The following is a 20,887-nucleotide window of genomic DNA, read 5'->3' on the forward strand; positions in this document are numbered from 1 at the left end:
CCATTTACCAGCAAATGTCTTAAAGTCATTCTTTTTTATGGCCAAGTTGAAAGGTACCCAGGTTGGCTCCATAGCTTAAGCTATTGTAAACTGTGCTGTTATAAATGTTGATGTGGCTGCAACAATGTAGTATGCTGATTTTAAATCCTTTGGATATATACAGAGGAATGGGATAACTGGGTCAAAATGGTGGTTCCATTCCTAGTTTTTTGAGGAATCTCCATACTGCTTTCCAGAGTGGTTGCACCAATTTGCAGTCCTACTAAGAATGTATGAGCATACTCTTTTCCCTACATCCTCATCAACATTTATTGTTACTTTTATTCTTGATAACTGCCATTCTGGTTGGAGTGAGGTAAAATCTGTGTAGTTTTAATTTGCATTTGTCTAATTACTAGAGATGTTGAACTATTTTTCATATATTTGACTATTCATATTTTTTCTTTTGAGAAGTGTCTGCTTAGTTCCTTTGCCCATTCATCAAATGGATTGTTTGTTTTTTGGTTTTTGTTTGTTTGTTTGGGAGGTATTTTTTTTTAACATCTTTGTATATCCTGCAAATTAACACCCTATCTGAGGAGCAGATAACAAAGATTTTCTCCCATTCTGTAGACTCTTCCTTCACTTCAACATATCAGCTCAAGAACTGACTTCCTTAACAAGATTCCTAAAGCATAATAAGTAAAATCAAAAATCAATAAATGGGATGGCATTAAACCAGTTGCAAGTGGCAAAGATTTTCTTCTATTCTGTATGCTCTCTCTTCATGCTCTTGATTATTTTCTTTGCTGTGAAGAAGCTTTTTAGTTTGATGCCATCCCATTTATTGATTTTTTTTTTCTTCTTGAGCTTTAGGAGTCTTGTTGAGGATATCAGTTCCTGAGCTGACATGTTGGCTTACATTTTCTTAGTAGGGGCAACCCCCTACAGAATTCTGGCTGAATAATTTCTGTGGTTTTAAGCCACCAGGTTTGTGGTCATTTGTCATCACACTCCTAAGAAGTATAAATATAGCACTACCCGAACCATCACATACATCACAGTTCACAACACATACAAACTTTATACTTCACTCAACCTTCACACAGGCCTGGAAAAATATAAGGGTTTTAGGTCCAATTTTCAGATCAGCACAATGAATAAATAGTTGAACTTGACTGGCACAGGGGAAAATGTAGGGGTAAAGAGACAGCCTCTTCATATCAGCCTTAAATGCCTAAGGAGGTCACTCAGGCTTAATGTATGAGTTTCAGAATCACAAGATCAGAAATATGTTCCATGAGATGACAGGTAACAACCTGGGGCTGAGAAATTGGAGGAAGGAGGATCAGGGGGCTATTTAGTAAGTGGGGAAATGGAAGGCTATGAGCACGGAGAGCAGAGAGACATCATGAGGGGGAGCAGCTAACTCTATGGTGCCTAGAAGAATAACAACAGCAGCTGTTTACAGAACCCCTACTACAGGCCAGGTCCCACCAAATACTGACAGACATCACAGCACTTCCAGTTCTCACAAGAACTCAGTAAGGGACTTGCCAGTGTTCTCATGTTCTAATTGTTCTCATGTTCTAATGCGAATCTGGAGAGGCCTGAGCAGAGGAGGCCAGCTTTTACTTGGCACTGCCCTGGGTGCTTGCTTACCCCACAAGGTGTGACTACAGAGAAATAGTTTGCAAGCAGCTTCTGGTGGAGAGGCACATGGCTAACAACATGCAGATGAAAAGAGTCACAAGTTTGCTACCACAAAAATGTTGAGATTCTTTTTTTTTCTTTTTTCCAAACAACACTTGGAGAAAAGGTGAAATGTAGCTGTACTCCCACTATCAGAGATAGCTCTGTCAACACTCTGGCATAGACCTGTTTTCCTGATCTTTTTATCATGAATGTGTATATGTAATGGAGTGTGTGTGTGTGTGTGTGTGTGTGTACACGTGTGTGTTCTCTTTAATGAAAATGAGACAATAGTCTCCATGCCATGGACAAACCTAGTGTATGCACTTGTCATTGAGTCCTAATAGGCCAGTAACACCTTGCTATAAACCTGACCAATGGGACAGTGGTGGGGACTAAGGGCACTAGGTAAGCAAGAGGAGTGATTCTCTCTGGGGAGGAGGAGTATTTTATCACTGACATGGTGTAGAAACATAAAAACACTATGGTTATCAAGTATACCAACTTTTAGTCAGCTAATTATTGTTCCTAAATCCTCCATGGACAACCCACACTGTTACTGCCTATGCCTGGGGAAGGCTACACCCACGCCACCCCCACCCCCCAGCAAACTGCTGCAGGAGAAAAGATGGTGATGTGTGTGGGCACCAACACGGGGGGCGGGTGGTGTTGTTCTCAGAGAAGAGGGTGGCTCACCAGCTAGGCAACAAGGCAGAAGGGACACCCCACACTCTCCTCAGACAAAGGAAGAAAACCATCCCCCACTCTTGCCTCATAGAAATCTTGAGGAAACACACAATACTACGTCCTTAGCGATCATGAGAGAAAAATACCAGAGCATGCAGATTTAAAGTAGATGAAAAAGAGCCCTTCTTCCATGGAGTCCAGACAATGGCATCCACCATCAGACTGTTCCCCTCTTAACTTACTCCTGAGTAACAGAACTTTCTTTTTCTTTCTTTTTATTTTGTTGTTGTTGTGTTTGTTTTTAACATATCAAAGACCAAAACTTGATGGGTAGAGTAGGCACACACCCATATCCCAAGTAACTTGGGAGGCTGAGGCAGGAGGATGTTAAGTTCAAGGACAGCCCTGGCAATTTAGCAAAATCCTATCTCACAATAAAAAGGACCAGGGATATAGCTCAGTGTTAGAGAGACCCTGGGTTCAATTCTTAGTACCTTCATACACACACACACCCTTCTTGAGATGAGTTATTGGGAAGATATAAGGGAAATTGAATAAACTGCTTTAAAACAATCAATCTGTCCACAAAGACACTATTAGAATTTAGCTTCTAACAACTATAATGGCATAATTTTCCTGTTGGCTATTCCCTTGAAATAATAATTGAACTGGCAAGTCCCTTCCTCATAAACACTTTCATCATCTCTGGCTTGACAAAGTCTAACTACTGAGCCACAGATAAATGTTTCTTCAAGATAGTAAATCACGAGCCACATGTTAGAAATTACCCTTATGCCCCTATAAATGGGACTATACCCCATTTGTCCTTTCCTAAACAGGGAAAGGGATTTTTGGCAGCCAGACTCATTTTGAATCCCAGGGAATAACACTACTAATCCCCAACATGACACTTTGAAGCCTGTAGAGTCATATTTCATAATAGTATTTTCATTGTCTATAGAGACCTGTTTATAAAAATAGATTCACAATAATGTAAAAAGACAGTTGTGACTGAGCTCTAGTCACCTCAGGTGTGAAAAAAGCTAGTGGTGTTGACTGTGAAAATGCCTGAGACCCAGCAATCATCATGAGAGAGCAAAATATCTTCACGGAAAAACCCAAGCTTTGGGCTGGGGATGTGGCTCAAGTGGTAGCATGCTCGCCTAGCATGCATGAAGCACTGGGTTCGATTCTCAGCACCACATACAAATAGAATAAAGATATCGTGTCCACCTAAAGGTAAAAAAATAAATATTAAAAAAAGAAAAGAAAAAAGAAAAACAAGCTTTTAGCCAGGCGTGGTAGTGCACACCTGTAATCCCAGCAGCTTGGGAAGCTGAGACAGGAGGGTTGGAGTTCAAAGCCAGTCTCAGAAAAAAAATGAGGTGAGACCCTGTCTCTAATAAAATATAAAATAGGGCTGGGGATATGGCTCAGTGATTGAGTGCCCCAGAGTTCAATCCCTGGTACCAAAAATCAATCAATCAGTCGGCCAATAAGTAAAGCCCAAACTTTGTAGACCCCATGGTCTGGATTCAAATTCTATGTCCCTAAGTTCTAGATGTGTGGCCTTGAGCAAGTAACTTAACATTTCTGTATCTCAGCTTCAGCATCTATAAAACATGAATAAGTAATAGTAGTTGCTTCACAGGTCATGAAAATTAAATGTGATAATACAAAGGCTTTTGAATTTTTGGATCACAGTTTTCTAACATATAGAATAGGCCTACTACCATAGCAAATAACTTGAGTCACAACTTATTTGAGTCAAAGTTTTTATAGGACAGACCTAGAAGTAGACTATTCACTTTTGCACACATTTCATTAGCAGCATGGCCACCCATCTTCTATGTGGAAGATGCAGCACATTTGTGTTCCCATAAAAAGGGGCACAAAATACTGGTTGTGCAACAGCAATTTATACATGTATTTAACAAAAACAAAATTCGCATGAAGTTATTCCTCCCCAGAGTACACATGAGAAACACTGACATTTTTTATCTACTCTACTCCATTCTAATCCATCTAATTTAAAACACGCTGGTAATGACCCAAATAGTTGATTATCACAGTCCACTAGTATTTTTCAATTCTCCATTTCTCAGCAAGTATTTGTTATTATTGGCAATGGTGGAGACAGTGGCAGTGAGCAAAAGGACAAACTAGAGACTATCAAAATGCAAAAACTTCTTTGCATTTAGTTACAAGACTTAACAATGATGACACGAACGAGTCTTTACTTCAGGTGTTAGGAGTCAGAAACGCACATCTAGAAACAATGATCAACTTCTGTCATCCAGGCTACATTTGGAACCCAAAAAAACTAGAATCACACATTGTAGGACCTTATAGGAATAAATATGCACACGTACACATAGACAAGGACTGTTAAAAGGGGTCTATAGAAGATGTAAAGAAGGGGTCCAGATAAGGGGAAAAAAAAAAGAAGAGGAAGATATTTGTGCATTCTGGATATTCCAGAACAAGCAAAGAGCCCAGAAGTAAAGAAGCATCAGGCACTGCTTTCTCATTGAGTGAACAAGTGACACACCAGGTTTTGTTCTTCATATTCTTGCCCCAGAAATCCCTCACAGTCCACACATAAGTAAGTGCAATGTTCTTCCCTGGCTGTCTCAATCTCTTAAAGGATTTGAACTTCCTCAGAATAGTAATGGGGAGGCTTGGGTTAGACAGGATCTTATGTACATTTTAATGGATACCTGGGGTTGTCCTGGAGCTGGCCTGACCAGAAGCAGGAAGACCAATGAGGAGGCTGCTGCAGTAACTAGTAGAAGACTGTGGCCTAAGCTAAGGCAGAGATGGTAGGTAAAGAAAGCAGGGCTCTGAGTCACAGAATACACAGAGGATCAAACTAGTAGGTTTTAGTGACTGATTTGGAGATAAGAAAAAGTCTTAGTAGAAGATACTCAGGTTTCTTAGATCAATGATTACATGAAAGTGCTATTGGTTGAAATGAGAAACATAGAAAGAAAATCTGATTAATTCAATTTTTGTACAAGTTGTGTTTGAGGCACCTGAAGCTCAGTCAAAAGATGACCAACTGCTGTTAAAAATAAGGACTGGAAATAAGATTCAGAATGTGGTAGAGACCCAGATTTGGGAATTATTAGCAAATTAATGATAGATCCAGACTATAAAGACATCAATGACTACCACCACACTTTCACTTCCTTTGCTACCAGCCTCATGTACAACAGATGGAGCAAGTAGGAGAGTTAGTGGAAATAAGCTTACATGTTTACTAGACACAAGAGGAAAGAGCATAATGTCCAGGTGATCTTGGACTGTGGTTCAGTCCAAGCTTATTCATTCATCTTCTATTTATTGAGTATCTACTATATGATAAGCATATGCCAGGAACTGAACAAATCAAGGTAAACAACAAAGAGATGAGACTATTGGGCAAGGCATCTGAAAATGAGGAAATCAAATTTTCAAAAACAAACAGTCAAGAAATGCTATGAATGAAATAAATGAAATGTTGAGTCAAAGAATACCAAGAAAAGGGAAGGAGCTACCTGGATTACAAGATGAGAAATGTCTTCTCTTAACAGGTGGTATTTAAATGGAAACCTTGATGATGAGAAACAACACAGTAGAGCAGAAGTCACAGAGGGAACTAGATTTTAGATAAAGGCAAAGGGGAAAAAAATGGATGATTATAAGGCTGACAAGTAAATATTCTGTATCTTAGAAAGCAAGTGGGTGTGATAAGGTCAGATATTGAGAAGGAGTTTGGATTTCACTCTAAAGGCAATAGAGAGATATTAGAGGTTTTAAGAAGATGAACACGATATAACATATTTTTTTGTTCTTTTTGGATATACATGACATTAGAAAGTCTTTTTACATATTCTATATACATGGAGTGTAACTTATTCTAATTAGGATCCCATTCCTATGGTTGAACATGATGTGGGATTACACTAGTTGGGTATTCATATATGAACACAGGAAAGTCATGTCTAATTCATTCTACTATCTTTCCCTTTCCCATCCTCCCTCCCTTCCCTTCATTCCCCTTTCTCTAAACCAATGGAACTTCTAGTCCCTGCCCTCATTGTGTGTTAGCATCCACATATCAGAGAGAACATTCAGCATTTGGATTTGGGGTATTGGCTTATTTCACTTAGCATGATAGTCTCCAATTCCATCCATTTATTGGCAAATGTCATACTTTCATTTTTCTTTATTGCTGAGTAATATTCCATTGTGTATATACAACATTTTTTAATCTATTCTTCTGATGAAGAGCATCTAGGTTGGTTCCACAGCTTAGCTATTGTGAATTGGGCTGCTATAAACATTGATGTAGCCATATCACTATAGTACGCTGATTTTAAGTTCTTTGGGTGTATGTTAAGTTCTTTGGGTGATTCTGTTCCTAGTTTTCTGAGGAATCACCAGAAAGCTTTCCAGAGTGGTTGCACCAATTTGCAGTCCCACCAGCAATGTATGAGTTTACCTTTTTTTCCATATCCTCACCAACATATATTGTTACTTATGTTCTTGATAATTGCCATTCTGACTGAAGTGAGATGAAATCTCAGTGTAGTTTTAATGTACATTCCACTAATTTTTAGAGATGTTGAACATTTTTTCATATAATTGTTGACCATTGTATTTCTTCCCCTGTGAAGTGTCTGTTCAGTTCCATTGCCAGATTGGGTATTGAGTGGGGTTGGGGGTGTTTTTTCTATATAAATCCTAGAGATTAATGTTGTATCTAGTGTGCAAGTGGCAAAGATTTTCTCCCAATCTGTAGGCTCCTTCTTCACGTTCATGATTATTTCCTTTGCTTTTAAAAAGCTTTTTTTAAGTTTGATACCATCCCATTTACTGATTCTTGATTTTACTTCTTGTGCTTTAGGAGTCTTGTTGAGGAAGTCAATTCCTAAGTTGACATGATAGAGCTGGGTCTACATATACTTTTTTAAAATATTTTTTTAATTTTTTTTAAATTGTTGATAGCACCACATGTAAATAAATAAAATAAAGGTCTAAGAATCAAACCCAGTATCTCATATATTCCATGTAAGTGCACTACCACTGAGCCACAGCAAAAAGCATCACCCCAATTGCCACAAAGAGAATGAATAAAGGAGGAACTGTGGATTTGGGCCTCAAATAAGATGTCATCATCATGACAGTCTACATAAAGGGATTAGAAAGGAGATATTGAGGAGTTAAGTGATTTGACCTTGGTACTAGGATTGGTTATAAGTAGGATGTAGTGGTTACAAGGAATAACCAAGAATGATGGCTAAGTTTTTGGCTTAAACCATGTGGACTGAACGCCTCTCTCTCAAGGTCATTGAGAGATGAAGACTGCAATGTGTGCACATGATCCAATACTGGGGCTGGCACATTAGGTAGTGGTACTACACAAGAGGCTTCCTCCTCATGATTATTCTTTCTCCATGAAACCCACACACAAAACAGATTTGATAGCTGCTCTAGGACTGTTCTTAACATACACTTTGTCTACTCAAACTCTGAGAAAGAAAGAAAAAAAAGACTAAAAACTACCTAGTATCTTTTTACTAACAAAAATATCTTTTTTCCTAGCTCCAATTCCTCCCGCCAAGGCCACCTTCACCCAGCAGTAAAAATCTATCTTCGTATCTAAAACTCCAAGTTGCTTTTGGCTGAAGGTGTGAGCCTAGAAATTCTCCAAAGCAAAATTCATATCCCAGAACCTAGCAATTATTTCCAATAATATTCCTCGCATTAATATTACTTGTCTCATAGTAATTCAGTTAACGTTCTGCTGCTTCAGCCAAGGTGAATTGCAAAGAATACCACACAAATTCACCAGGGTTGCAAAGACCTTCATATAAGAGAGAAGCCCAGTGGTTGCTAGGGCCAGGTTGCACCTGCTCACAGGCCTAATCTTCCCAACTATGTGTTCAAAGACATCACCTGGGCAGCTTGAAATCAGCCATGGCAAAAGTAATTACACCACAGAAATCTGCAAATGCTACAAATCAGGCATTTCTGCCCCCGCCTCTTTTAAGAACTGGTTGTTAAACATTTACCAGCACACCACTGGAAGCAGCTTATTTTTTTAAGCCACTATTTAATGGACACTTACTGTGAAATAAGCACCTTACTCCTGTACCTCACTATACCCAAAATAGGACACTGAACTGAAAAGAGTTCCCAATACTCATTCTGCTGCTTCCTTCCTGTCTCCTGAGGTTTTCTCAATCCTTTCTGCCTAGTTTTCCCCCCTCTCCTCACCCTTCCTTCACCACAGTCTAACGTCTGACTCCACTCTCTTTACAAAGCCACTGTTGGGTTTCTCGATAATTAAATTCAGCAAACTATCTACATTTATAAAGCAAACAGATTTATGAATCCCTCTTCATCATTTCTGTGCTATCCATAGATTTGTGTCACTAACTCACAACAAATTAGTACCTATGAAACAACGTCTTTCTTATAACACTTGGAGCTTGAAATCTTACTGTCTCTAAAGAATTCCTCCTTGCCTGGGAGGACCATTTTTTAGATCTCTTTCTGAAAGGATGCTTTACTAACAAGTTTGGACACAGGAGAAGCAAATGTTGCCATTAACTCAGATATAAATTAAAATAATGCAACTTCTTCCTATACCTGGATCAAAATTGACAGATAATTAGTTTGGGCCATTTTTGTATTTACTCTTAGGCAGTATACCACCAGCCCTTTGAGTGAATTACAAGGTTTTAGCCTGCTGGAACGTCCAAAGTCTGCAGTCACTTACCCCAATAATCACTAGGAACCAATATTGTCCTCAGGAAAAAGCTCCATTTGGGTTGTGAAAGCCTCAACTCTTGTGAGTTGCAGTGAATTTTAGCAGGGTATAATAATAACTCAAGTTGAGGATGAAAACCAATTTCTCTTAATTACTCAAAACATGTTATACACCCTTATCAGTAGTAGCTATCACATTGAATTAAAATTCCAAAATATGATTAGGATTTTTTTTGCATTTATAAAGTCTGCGGAAGTGTCCTAATTGAGAAACTCACAGGCAAGCACCCTGAAATCTAGAACAAAGAACAGAGAATAACCATTAGAGAAAATCCTGAGCATTTCTAAACTCAAGCTTTTTTTTTTCTTATTTACTCTCAGCTTTTTATAAGGTATAACTGACAAATAAAAGTCACACATATCACATTATACAATGTGATGTTTTGATATACATATCCATAGTGAAATTGTAATCATAATCAAGGAAATCATATCATCACAGCAACATACATGAACCTAAAGGACAATAGATTAAGTGAAAAAAGCCAGACCAAAAAAAAAAAAAAAAAGACAAATATTGTGTGGTTTCACTTCTATGAAGAATCTAAAAGAACTGAAACTCACAGGAACAGAGAATATAGCAGTGATTGTCATAGGCTGGGGCAGGAGAAACTGGGTGATTTCAGTCAAAGGGCACAAACTTTCAATTATAAGTTCTAGAAATTTTATGTAAAGCATATTAAGTACAGTTAATAATAATATTTTGTACAGTTGAAATTTGCTAAGAGTATATTTTAAGTATCCTGACCACACACACAAAAATGGTAACCATGTAAGGTGATGGATGTTAGGCTCAATCTGTTAAGATAAAAACAAGCATATGCTATTAATTGTTTCAGAAAAACTAAAATGTATTCCACAACCATTGACATTGAAATCATATGCCATATGTCCAAAAAAATCTAGGGCCTTCAAACTAAGAAAGCTTTGGGCAAAGACAAGTTAGTATTGCATCTGAGCTCAAATTTTCTGAAAGAGAGTTGTAAAAATTTCTTTGTGCAGCTGAAACCTAAACCTTTTAAGGAAACATTTCTGCCTATTAGTAGTTTATCAAATACCATCAAGATCATCTAGTATCTCCTTCTTGATTAAGTGCCTGAGAGGTAGACCTACTTTCAGGTCAGACCTCTGTCTAAGAACCATTTGTGGAAGCTGAAGGAAGCTGGATTTTTCTTAGTTTTGTTGCTCTAGCTTAAAAGGGATAAGACTAAATCTTATTCATCCTAATTAAGATAAAAGAAGTATTTCTTACTCAAGAAGAACCCAATTATCAAGTTATGTTGCACTATCAAATTTATACATAATTTTACAGCAATTTTGTTAAGTCATTAAAATGTTTGATATAGACTTTAGCTGATAAAATATCAACTGAAGAAATGTTCCAAATATGTTGAAAAAGTACATTGCCTTATTCACCTTGTGTGTATGATAAATCAGGAATTGTATGCCTCCAGAATCATCCTAATTATTTTTTTAATCTTCTCCAGAAAAGCATGTTAAAAGCTGAAAAGACAATGGAAAAATTAAAACCTGGAAAATAGGAGTTAGGCTACTTATGGACTCAGGAGAACTAGTGAAGAAACCAAGGATTTGGTTAGTTCTAATGAATTTTATCTTAAAATATGCTCATAGACTCTTATGGTTTGGATATAAGGTATCCTCCAAGAGCTCCTGTGTTAATGCAGGAATGCTTGGAGGTGAAATGACTGGATTATGAGAGCTATAACCTAATCAGTCCATCCTAATTTGAATTAATTGAATGATAACTGTAGGCAGTTAAAGCTCAGCAGGACGACTTGGATGACTTGGGGGTGTGCCCTGGAAGGGTTCCTCTTGGCTGTGGGCCCCCACTCAATCTTCTGACCAACCATGAAGGGAAGCAGTGCTCCTCAGCCATCACTTTCTGCCAAAATATCCTGCCTTCCTTGGGCCCAGAGCCATGGATTCGGCTGACCATGGACTAAACCTTTGGAACCATAGACCAAAATAAGCTTCCCCTCTTCTAAATTGTTCATGTTGGGTATTTTGGTCACAGCAACAAAAATCTCACTAACATAAAGACCAGCCCCCAAACAACCTTATATGGAGGACCTGAGAGGAGTAAACTTTTATTGCCTTGAGGAAACAATACAACTTTGAGTATATTAATCAGGTTGCTCTAAGTTCCAAGAGAGCAGGAGTTACATGTCTTGTTCACTTCAGAATCCCCCCATTGCCATGATGCCCAGCAGAGAGCAGGCATTCAAAAATTATTTGCAGATGAAATGTATGATTTAATTTACTTTTTCTTTGTTAACTCTATGTAGAGTCTCATTTTTATTAAGACATGCAAACATTTGTAATTAATTCCTCTGAAGTTTTTAATATGACATATACATTTAATTAGATGCATTTTTAGAAAACATTGAAAATCTTCACAATTACATCAATAAGAAAATATTGCCCCCTAACAGAGCCAATTTATACTCAGCAGGAAGCGACTTTTTGAAGAATGGTTGGGGTAGGGGGGGATTGATTATGAGGCCACAGAGCTGGATTCAAGTTGTCTGAATTCTATTTCTTCCAAAGTATTTGCACATAAACTCTTTACACTCCATAAAACTCTGCCCTCATCTAACATAATTGTTTGCCTCATATAGAATTCTCACTTCTTTGGACAAACAGCAGAACTAATCCTTACTATCCGCCACCTATGCATCAACATCTCCTTCATCACAGATATTAGCAAAAAAGCATGATAACAGTCGCATCTCTCTTTGGATTTTGTTCTCAGGCATTTTTACAATCAGCTAATGCCTGATTAGAATAAACAGGAGCCCGTGTTCTACAACTGTGTATGACAATACTTAACAATTTCTATGGAAATTTTGCTCATTAAGTCTGTCTGCAAATTTTTGTCCTCAAGTCCAGGGTGCTCTCTTACAAAGGGGAGTATCCTTTTACAATTTGGGTCACTGGAGTACATCGCATTCTGAGCAGGATCCCAATTACTCCAGCATCTGATTAATGTCTGTCCAAACTCTTGCCTGGTAATAAGACCCTCTGTAATTCAGCTAACCACCTAACAACCCACATCATTAGGACCCATTATCTTGTATAATGTTGATTTTTCGTATCCAAGGGTTGCGGTTCAAACAGACTATTTTAAAGGCATTAAAATAACAACAGCCTTGCCAGCTGTGGCATGGTCACCAAAACTACCATCAGGTCACAAGGCCAAATGCAACAGAAGCCAGGAATAAGACTAAAAGATAGACAAGGGCTAGGGTTGTGGCTCAGTGGTAGCACACATGCTTAGCATGTGTGAGGCACAGGGTTTGACTCTCAACACCATACATAAATAAATGAATAAAATAAAGGTCCATCAACAACTAAAAATACATATTTTTTTAAAAGGCAGACAGAACACTCACTTAAGAAAACAAATCTATTTGTGTTACTAAGGAGAGCACTAGGCAGCAAACCCCCTGGGTATGGGGAATCCATGACTGGTAGATGGGGGATTTATAACATCTTGGCACCACAAGAAATGGTGGTACTCCAAGTTGTGGATCTAACTCTATTCAGTTGATCTCCTATATTTTATATCCTTTCTTATCAAATTTCATCTGGGACAAGGTTTAAGATTTTTAAGTCTCATTTGAAAAAACAATACTGTATATACATAAAATATACAATTTGCCTAGTACAAAAAAAATTAAAAATTCTTGTAGCTACACACACACACACACACACACACACATATGTATATATATATACACACGTGCAGAGCTTGTAAAACATACATGCCCCAGACTGGGCACTCACTCTTGAGGCCCCAACTTTTTCAAAGAGTGGAATTCCAGGAGATTCCCCAGCAGTAAGCTTCCTCTCATTTGTGAATAGAATATCTGGCACCTCTGAAGATACCCCAGCGAGGTTTTTTACATTATGCATATCTCTTAATTTTATTAAAATATCTAATTGTTTAAGTCCTTGCCTTGCTAGAATTTAAGTAGATAACAATGCAACTATGTAAATCCTTGAAATATAATAATTTCTCCCATTTGTCAATAATTCAACCAAAGCATTAGAAGAGCTGGGTGGGGATAAGCAAAATGAAGGGCAACTTCAAGAAGGTTAGTAAAGTATATTCTTTGGAATATAAGAAATAGGGAATAGGAACACTATAATTAGTTGCTGTTCTCCCTGTTATAAAACTCCAATATGTTAGACGCATATATCTTTATGCTAATATATCTATTTCAATTCAATTTTTTTTCTTTTCAATTCAAATTTTAACATTTTTCCAAACCAAAAAAAAAATCCATTTTTTAAATAGGAAAAATATAGTTTAGGAAAAAAGTAATCATTCAGATGTGTGTCTCTACCCACACATCTTAACTATTAATATTTCATGTACTTCCACTAAAACTTTTACCTATGTATTTATTCATTTTCCTAAATATTCAGAGATTTATATTTCTATGGTTATTAATAAACTAAAGTTGGGATTATATGATACATAGTTTATATTATGCCTTTTTCATTTAGAATCACATACTGAGGGATTCCAACTCACTATTCTTTAAAACTATATATACAATAGCATGAGAGTATTCCATCTTGTGTGCTTAAAAACCTTTAGAGAACACAATTACCTTTTATTGTCATTTGTTATCAATTATTGCCAGAAACATACACATAGAATTGGGAAAAAGTAACTTTTCTCAAGGAGGAAAGAAAAAGCTTATAAAAATAATTCTTCTGATGGTAAATTACTTCTTAAACAGCAAACATAAAGATACATTCTGACCTCTGCACCATGTGTTAGGGACCATATTTGCCTCATCCACAGTGATATCATCAGGGCCTAGGAGAATCCAAGGCACAATGAGGATTCATTTAAAGTCTGAGAGGTGGGGTGGGGGGGGAGTAGCTTGGCATTAGAGTTTGGAGGTTTGGAGAATTGTATTAAAGAGTTGTATACGTCAGGAATCTAGAAAACTCAATTCCCCCATCATTGTGAGCTGCTGCAGGATTAAACGGAGATCAAGAAGGAATAGATTCACACACATTATTATGTTTTACTGTTTCATAGATGGCATTTTTACTAAGTGTAAACTGCTTCCATTTTGCAGCAAGCAAACTAGCTGGCAACACAGCAAAGTCAATTATGGTAATTTGATCCCCAAAATGCACGAAGGGTTTATCAGATCCAGACAAAGTGGGAATAAACTGACGCATCTTCAAGCAGATTTTCCACTCAATCTCTTCTGGGACGTAAGCATGGAGCAGGGTAGGATTTCCATGATTCATTCTATTGAATCATAAAGATATCATAGGGACTGCCACTAATGGACATTAATTGTTGTCAGGATATTAAGTTCATTTTTTTTCTGACTAAAAAGATGGCAATTCCAAATATTTTTAAATGAGCTTAATTTAGACAAATTCTAGCTTTGTTTCAACTTTGTTTTCAGTTAAGTTCTGCTTTAGTCAACAGGTTGGGAATTTGGGACACTTGCTTTGCTTTACTTATATTTGTCTCAAATTATTGTTTTTCAAGGCCTATTTTACTATTTTATCATGTTGTAGATATAACAGCAAACACAGTGCCAAGATGTCATAAATCCCCAATGATCAGAGTAGTTAACAATAAAGAACAACTCCAAGAAAGGGGGACATTGTGCTGCTCTTCACATGTAAGAGCTTTCTTATTCTTGGGCCATGTTCAGGAGGCAATGACCAGAAGTTAACTCTGCGGCAAAGGACACCCTAATGCCTACTTCGAAACAGGTAATGGTATATTCTAAGCTATAGAGCAGGAAGGAAGGTTCTTGGCTAGAGGCAGGGGGGCTGGGAGCTGCTTGGCATCAAGGTTCCATCTATTACATGAAACAAAGAGCTGAGATCTTGAAAAGAGCATTGGGGCACCTCTGTGAAAACTGTCATTACCACCAGGCCAGAGGTCATAGGGTAGAATAGGCAGGTTAGGGAAATGTGGAATGACTACTCATCCACAGTGACATCATCTGGGCCTTGGAAACTCAGTCTCAGAAAATGAGGTCCCTAGAGTTGAGACTGAGTCCCAGAGTCAACTTTTATTCTCTATCCAGTTTTCACAGGGTGGCCACAGAATCAAATATCAAATCACTCTGCTAAAATCCTTCAAGGGTGGTTGTCTGTTGCCCAATGGACCAAGTCTAAGCATCTCCAGGTAACATTAGGTCCTTGGTCAAACTGCCCAGCTTCCTTTTCATACCACTCCCTTTCTTCTCTCACTAGCTTCAAAACCCACTAATCTCAGCTCCTGGAGTCTTATTCACACTCTTCTGGGTTTCAGATCTTTATCCCTGCCCTGTCTCCCACCTATTTACTTCTCCTTCTGCCCACCTGACCCACTTCCAGTTTCTATTCAGGTCTTCAAGACGCTTTGCTGGATCTCTCAGCCTCCCAGATTAGGTTGCAGTCTTCTAACATACACTGCACTTATCCTTGAACACACTTCCTATTCTGGAAATTTCCTTTGAAATGTCCTCTTTGTTTTTATATCATTTCTGCCGATTCACTGCTCTGTTTCTAATGCCTAGCACAGTATGCAGCACTGAGTATGCAGTGCTCAGTACATGCTCACTAAATAGACAAACTGCCTCACTCCTCTTTCAGAGAAAATACCATTGACTATAATCTCAAAGTCCTCTTGCTGGAAAGAAAGGCAAGGGTCTTCCTAGAGACCCAGATCTCCTTGGCTGCTAACTCTTAGTGAATGGTATCAATAAGCCCAGGTCCTGCTCAAGTTCCAGTTCCATGCATTAGAGAATTCTCAGGAACTTGAATATGAAAAATACAATTGAAATTTTCATAGAACTATGGCATTCAATCCCTAGGCAGAGGATTGCTGATCTGTGGAGTTACAGGGTGGCATAATTCTCCTCTTACTTCACCCTTGACAACATATTATAGTATAAAAATGTATACTTGAAACACAAACAAACCCCAAGCACAAACCTTAAGAGCACTTTTATGATCAACAGGCTTTTCCCAATAGCATCAGTGGGACATATGTAAACACATATTGTAGTAAATTAAACTGCAAGTAAAGTTCCTGGTCTTTTTCCTCTCTCCCAATTTACTGACAGTAGTTCTCTTTTGTGCAAGAGTAAACTACCTGAGGGCTGATAAATCAGACATATAAGAAGAGAACTTGGCAAGGGAGTTTAGTCATTGCTATGGAGATGTGCATTTGTGGTGTTTCCTTTAATAAAATTTTTATCCCAGGAAAAACAATTTGTTGAGCCTAATTGAAAAGAAAAGAACATGCTAAAAATGGCACATTTTAATATTTATGACTTAATGTCTGATTTTAAACCTGGATAAAGCAAATAAAATAGGGATAACTGCCTTTTACATAATTTTAATTATCATATATTCTTGAGGGAATCCATAAAGGTGTGCTTTGTACTACATATTATGTTTTATGCTCTAAAATAAATGATGTATCTACACTGTAGGTGTGGGCTTTATTTTGTGCTTAAGTTACACTATCAAGCATTCCTTAGGAAGTTCCACAAATGAAGACTCCAAATTGAATTAAGTAAGCTGTCAAAGCCAAAACTCTCCATTAAATTTAGAAATTATGGATAAACCTCTGACTTTTCAGTAAACGTTATTTTATTTATGTCTCATCTTTCAGATTTGAATTATAAAAACTATAACATCGACATGAAAATTATTTAACCAACTGTAGTCATATCTATATTTAACATTTAATAGAGGATGTACTGAACTCATTTTTCAGCATCAATAATATGACAAGAACTTGCATATACTGACACTTCAATCTTTATAGAAATCCTTTAAATTAGATGTCCCTAACTTTATTTTATAAAACTTGAAAATGAAAATCTAAAACTTTAATCCATGCATTCTCAACAGGGGCAATATTACTGCCAAGGGGATAAAAACTGGTTAGGCAAGGGGTAAGAAACTCATATAAATTACAATAGTAACTGGCCCTCCAAAGTGAAACCATACCCCATAAAATCTACTCTTATTAGGGAATATTTGAATATAACTGTTTTTCTCATTTAGGGCAATAATAAAAATAATTCATTCATTTATTCATTAAATGGACACTTAGGGAATATCTATGGGCAAGGCACTGTATAGGGACAATTGTAAGATAAGCACAACACTGTTCACACATGGCTGCTATGAGGATTAAAATGAAAATTATGGAAAGTGCCTGGTCTATGCACAGAACATAAAAAAATTGTTTTCTATAATGATTGTTTATTGTTACTATAGATAGATTAATATGACAAACAAAATAGACTCCTCTGGATAGTACTAGAAACAAAACCGGTCTGCTTCCATCTGCAGAGTAAGTGATTTCCTGTTTATTCCCTACAATATCTTATACTGTGATTATGAACTTTATGCAAATAAGAAGTTAAGACAAGAATCATGCACAGGAACTTAATTCTTCTTTCTTTTTTTTTTTTTTTTTTAAATAACCAAGGATTGAACCCAGGGGTGCTTAACCACTGAGCACCATCCCTAGCCCTTTTTATGTTTTATTTTGAGACAGGTTAACATTTAGTTGCTTAGGGACTTGATAAATTGCTGAGGCTGGCTTTGAACTTGTGATTCTCCTGCCTCAGCCTCCTGAGCCACTGGGATTACAGATGTGTACCCCCATGCCCAGTTACAGGAACTTTCTAATCATGATTATTGCCACACATTATAATTCAACACTATTTCCTGGTTTTGCCTTGCTATTCTGCTATTCCCAACTTGGTTTCCAACATAATAATTCCATGAAATGCTCTATGAAAAATAAGTTATATGGAAAAATGACTTTGGAAACACTTTCTATAAATGGGTCACTACATCACTTGGGATGTTGTTTACAAATCCAAAATTAGTTGGCTTAAATGGAAATGTATTGTAAGATTTATGGGGACGCACACAGGATCACTAGGAGGAATACTGAACCAGGCTGAGATGCCTTGTAGCAAGGATCACCACCTAGAACACACTATAAAACAATTTCATCACTCTGCACCAGTGTAGTTGGAAGGTCTGTCTCAACCATCATCAGTCAATGACCACTTTGCAGTGGCCATGGGCTCAACTGAAATTGCCTCTAGGTCCTGTGGGCTTCAGATTTCACCACTGACACAGAGAGTATCACTAGCTGCTGATCAAATTCCAGTACTAATGCATCTGGTTGGCTAAGTCAAGGTCATCCGCTCAGGGGATGAATGCATGAGAACTCAGAAAGTAAGCATCTGGCATTTTCCACTTATTTGGTGGGGATAATATTCTGCTTGCTGCCAAGACTCCTAAAGTAGAGAATTCTCTCCACCAACTATAGAAAGAAGGTTCTGATACTGAAAGAAAAATACATGATGAATGTCTATTATATCAATGGTTCCAAAAATTTTAATTAAGTATCCTTATCAATAAAAACAGTTGAAAATACACCCACTTAATGTAGGTATATTTATTTATAAATTAAATATACATAATTCTCTAATACTGTGTTAGACAAAGCAACCAGTTAGAAGTCACACACGTAAACAAATATCTGTTAAAGATGCACAGGGAGAAAAAGAAAGTTAAAATTCCTAATATGACAATTTGGCAGCTGTTACTAAGAATCTCTCTTTTCCCTCTCCTTTTTGTCAAACTAACATTAGGCACTGACTAGACATTAGCAAGCGTCAATAATGCAGAAGCCATCCACTTCTGCAAACTGGAAACTGAATTCAAACAATGTTACTCTGCTGGATTTGGTTATATAGAAGTCAAGGGACATGCTTCAGCGTTAAGAAATTGGAGACCCAATGCAAACAGAAGGAAAGAAATAAAGAAAAATATTATTGAAATAGAAAACAGAGAGATAATAAAGCAAATTCATATACCCCAGAGCTGAGTTTTATTTTCTATGAAAAATAAAATTTCATAAACTTCTTTTAAAAACCTCCCAGGATGTTATTTCAGAGCCTACAAATATTAGTAGCTCACTGAAAAACACAATGGTGATTTTTGCTTATTGAACTTACATGGCATGCTCTGTAGAATAACAGTAAGTGATTTACAGAGTCCTGCACAGTTGCTTGCCCATCTCCTATAGAAGAGGAAACCAAGGGCCATTCTGCTCACAGGTATGCTCAAAGCCACACTCAATTCCAAGGCATGCCATCTACCTACATGGAAATACCCTGTCATTTCTGCACAAAATCTGAAATAATCTGCATAATAGTACAATGAGAAGCTTTGTTATCTTCTGATAAAAAAAAAGAAAGAAAGAAAGAAAAATTGAGGACACCAAGAGCTGAAAAATCCAATGATTCATTTACTGATGTAAGGAAAGATACCATTTTACTATCATTTACTGTCAAGTGTATATTAAAATATTTTTAGTAATCAAGGCAATACTGCTAAAAATCTATCGGATTCAAGATGCTAAAAATTACTGAGTGCTGAACTGGAACGAAAATTCTCAGTGCTGAGAATGACCAATAATATATCCTTGTTAGGAGGAAAGAGCAGGTTGTATTCAGAGATTATATCCTTTGCATATATTTGGGAGAAATGTCCACACTGCATGGTTTGAACCTTGATACCTTACCTTCGGCCATAATATATTTCTCTTAGTTTCCCACACAAATAATTTCTTTCCCTACCTTGTGGAGATGCCTTTCTGCATGAAATCATGGACACACATACGCACACACATATACACATACACCAGTACGATTTCATGCCTCTCATCATTCTTTGGCCAGCTGCTACTCCTCCCTCAGTTCTCAACTGAAACATCACTGGCCTAGGGAGGTCTTACTTGATTATTTAAAATAAGCTTAGGTGACTGTACAGCTCAGCTTTGTGTCACTCTAACAAAATACCTGACACAAAGTGCTTCTGAAGAAAAGAGAGGTTTATTTTGGCTCACAATTCTGGAAGTTCAAGATTACATAGCCCTCTTAGAGTGGGGACTCTTAACATAGGTGGCCCAACATGTTGGGAGCCCTTGTCAGAGTGAGTGATCACATCTGAAGTCAGAAAGCAGAGAAAGAGAAACCAGAAGAGATTAGAGTCCCAGTCTCACAATCCCTTTGGAGGACACACAACCAGTGACCTAAGGACTTCCCATTAGGCACCTCCCAGTTTTGCCCCCAAGGCCAATTCTTTACATGTGGACCTTTGAGGGACATTCATCCAAACTATATCAGGATCTTACACATCACTCCTCATCATGTTCTGTCCTTCCCCTTTCTGAACCATCACCACAACTTTAACTACTCTGTGTTTTGGCTCCCCCTAAACTGGAAGTTCAGGAAAGTCATACTGGTCTTCATCACCAAGAATTCTCAACACATCATCCTTAGTAAAGCCCTACAAATATCAAATAGATGAACGAATTAAAGATAAATAAATGAACACAGCTGCTACAGCTAGAATGCAAAATATGCCAGTCATATTGTTTTTATGGTTCACATAACCATACACAGACCCTTAGCCATAACATGTCAAATGAGAGAAAGGAGATGTCTAGACAAACTTCCTCAAGTCTGTCGTAACTACAGGAAATGCCCAAATCTTTCTTGTATCCTAAGAACAACAAGTTCCCAGAACAAGTTGGTTTCTGATTAAGACCATCATACTTCTTCTCTCCCACATAACTTCCCAATGAGCAGCCATCTCCCAGCTGTATGCC

At 37.5% G+C, this 20,887-nt stretch overlaps 1 protein-coding gene across 1 annotated transcript in view; it reads right to left on the bottom strand.

Annotated features, from left to right (window-relative positions):
* The window catches only part of Erc2 (ELKS/RAB6-interacting/CAST family member 2), an 813,481-nt gene that overhangs the window by 599,728 nt on the left and 192,866 nt on the right, over positions 1-20,887 (bottom strand). The gene's annotated exons all lie outside the window — the stretch shown is intronic.

Source organism: Callospermophilus lateralis, chromosome 1 (genome assembly GCF_048772815.1).
Source record: "Callospermophilus lateralis isolate mCalLat2 chromosome 1, mCalLat2.hap1, whole genome shotgun sequence".
Taxonomy (NCBI): Eukaryota; Metazoa; Chordata; class Mammalia; order Rodentia; family Sciuridae; genus Callospermophilus; species Callospermophilus lateralis.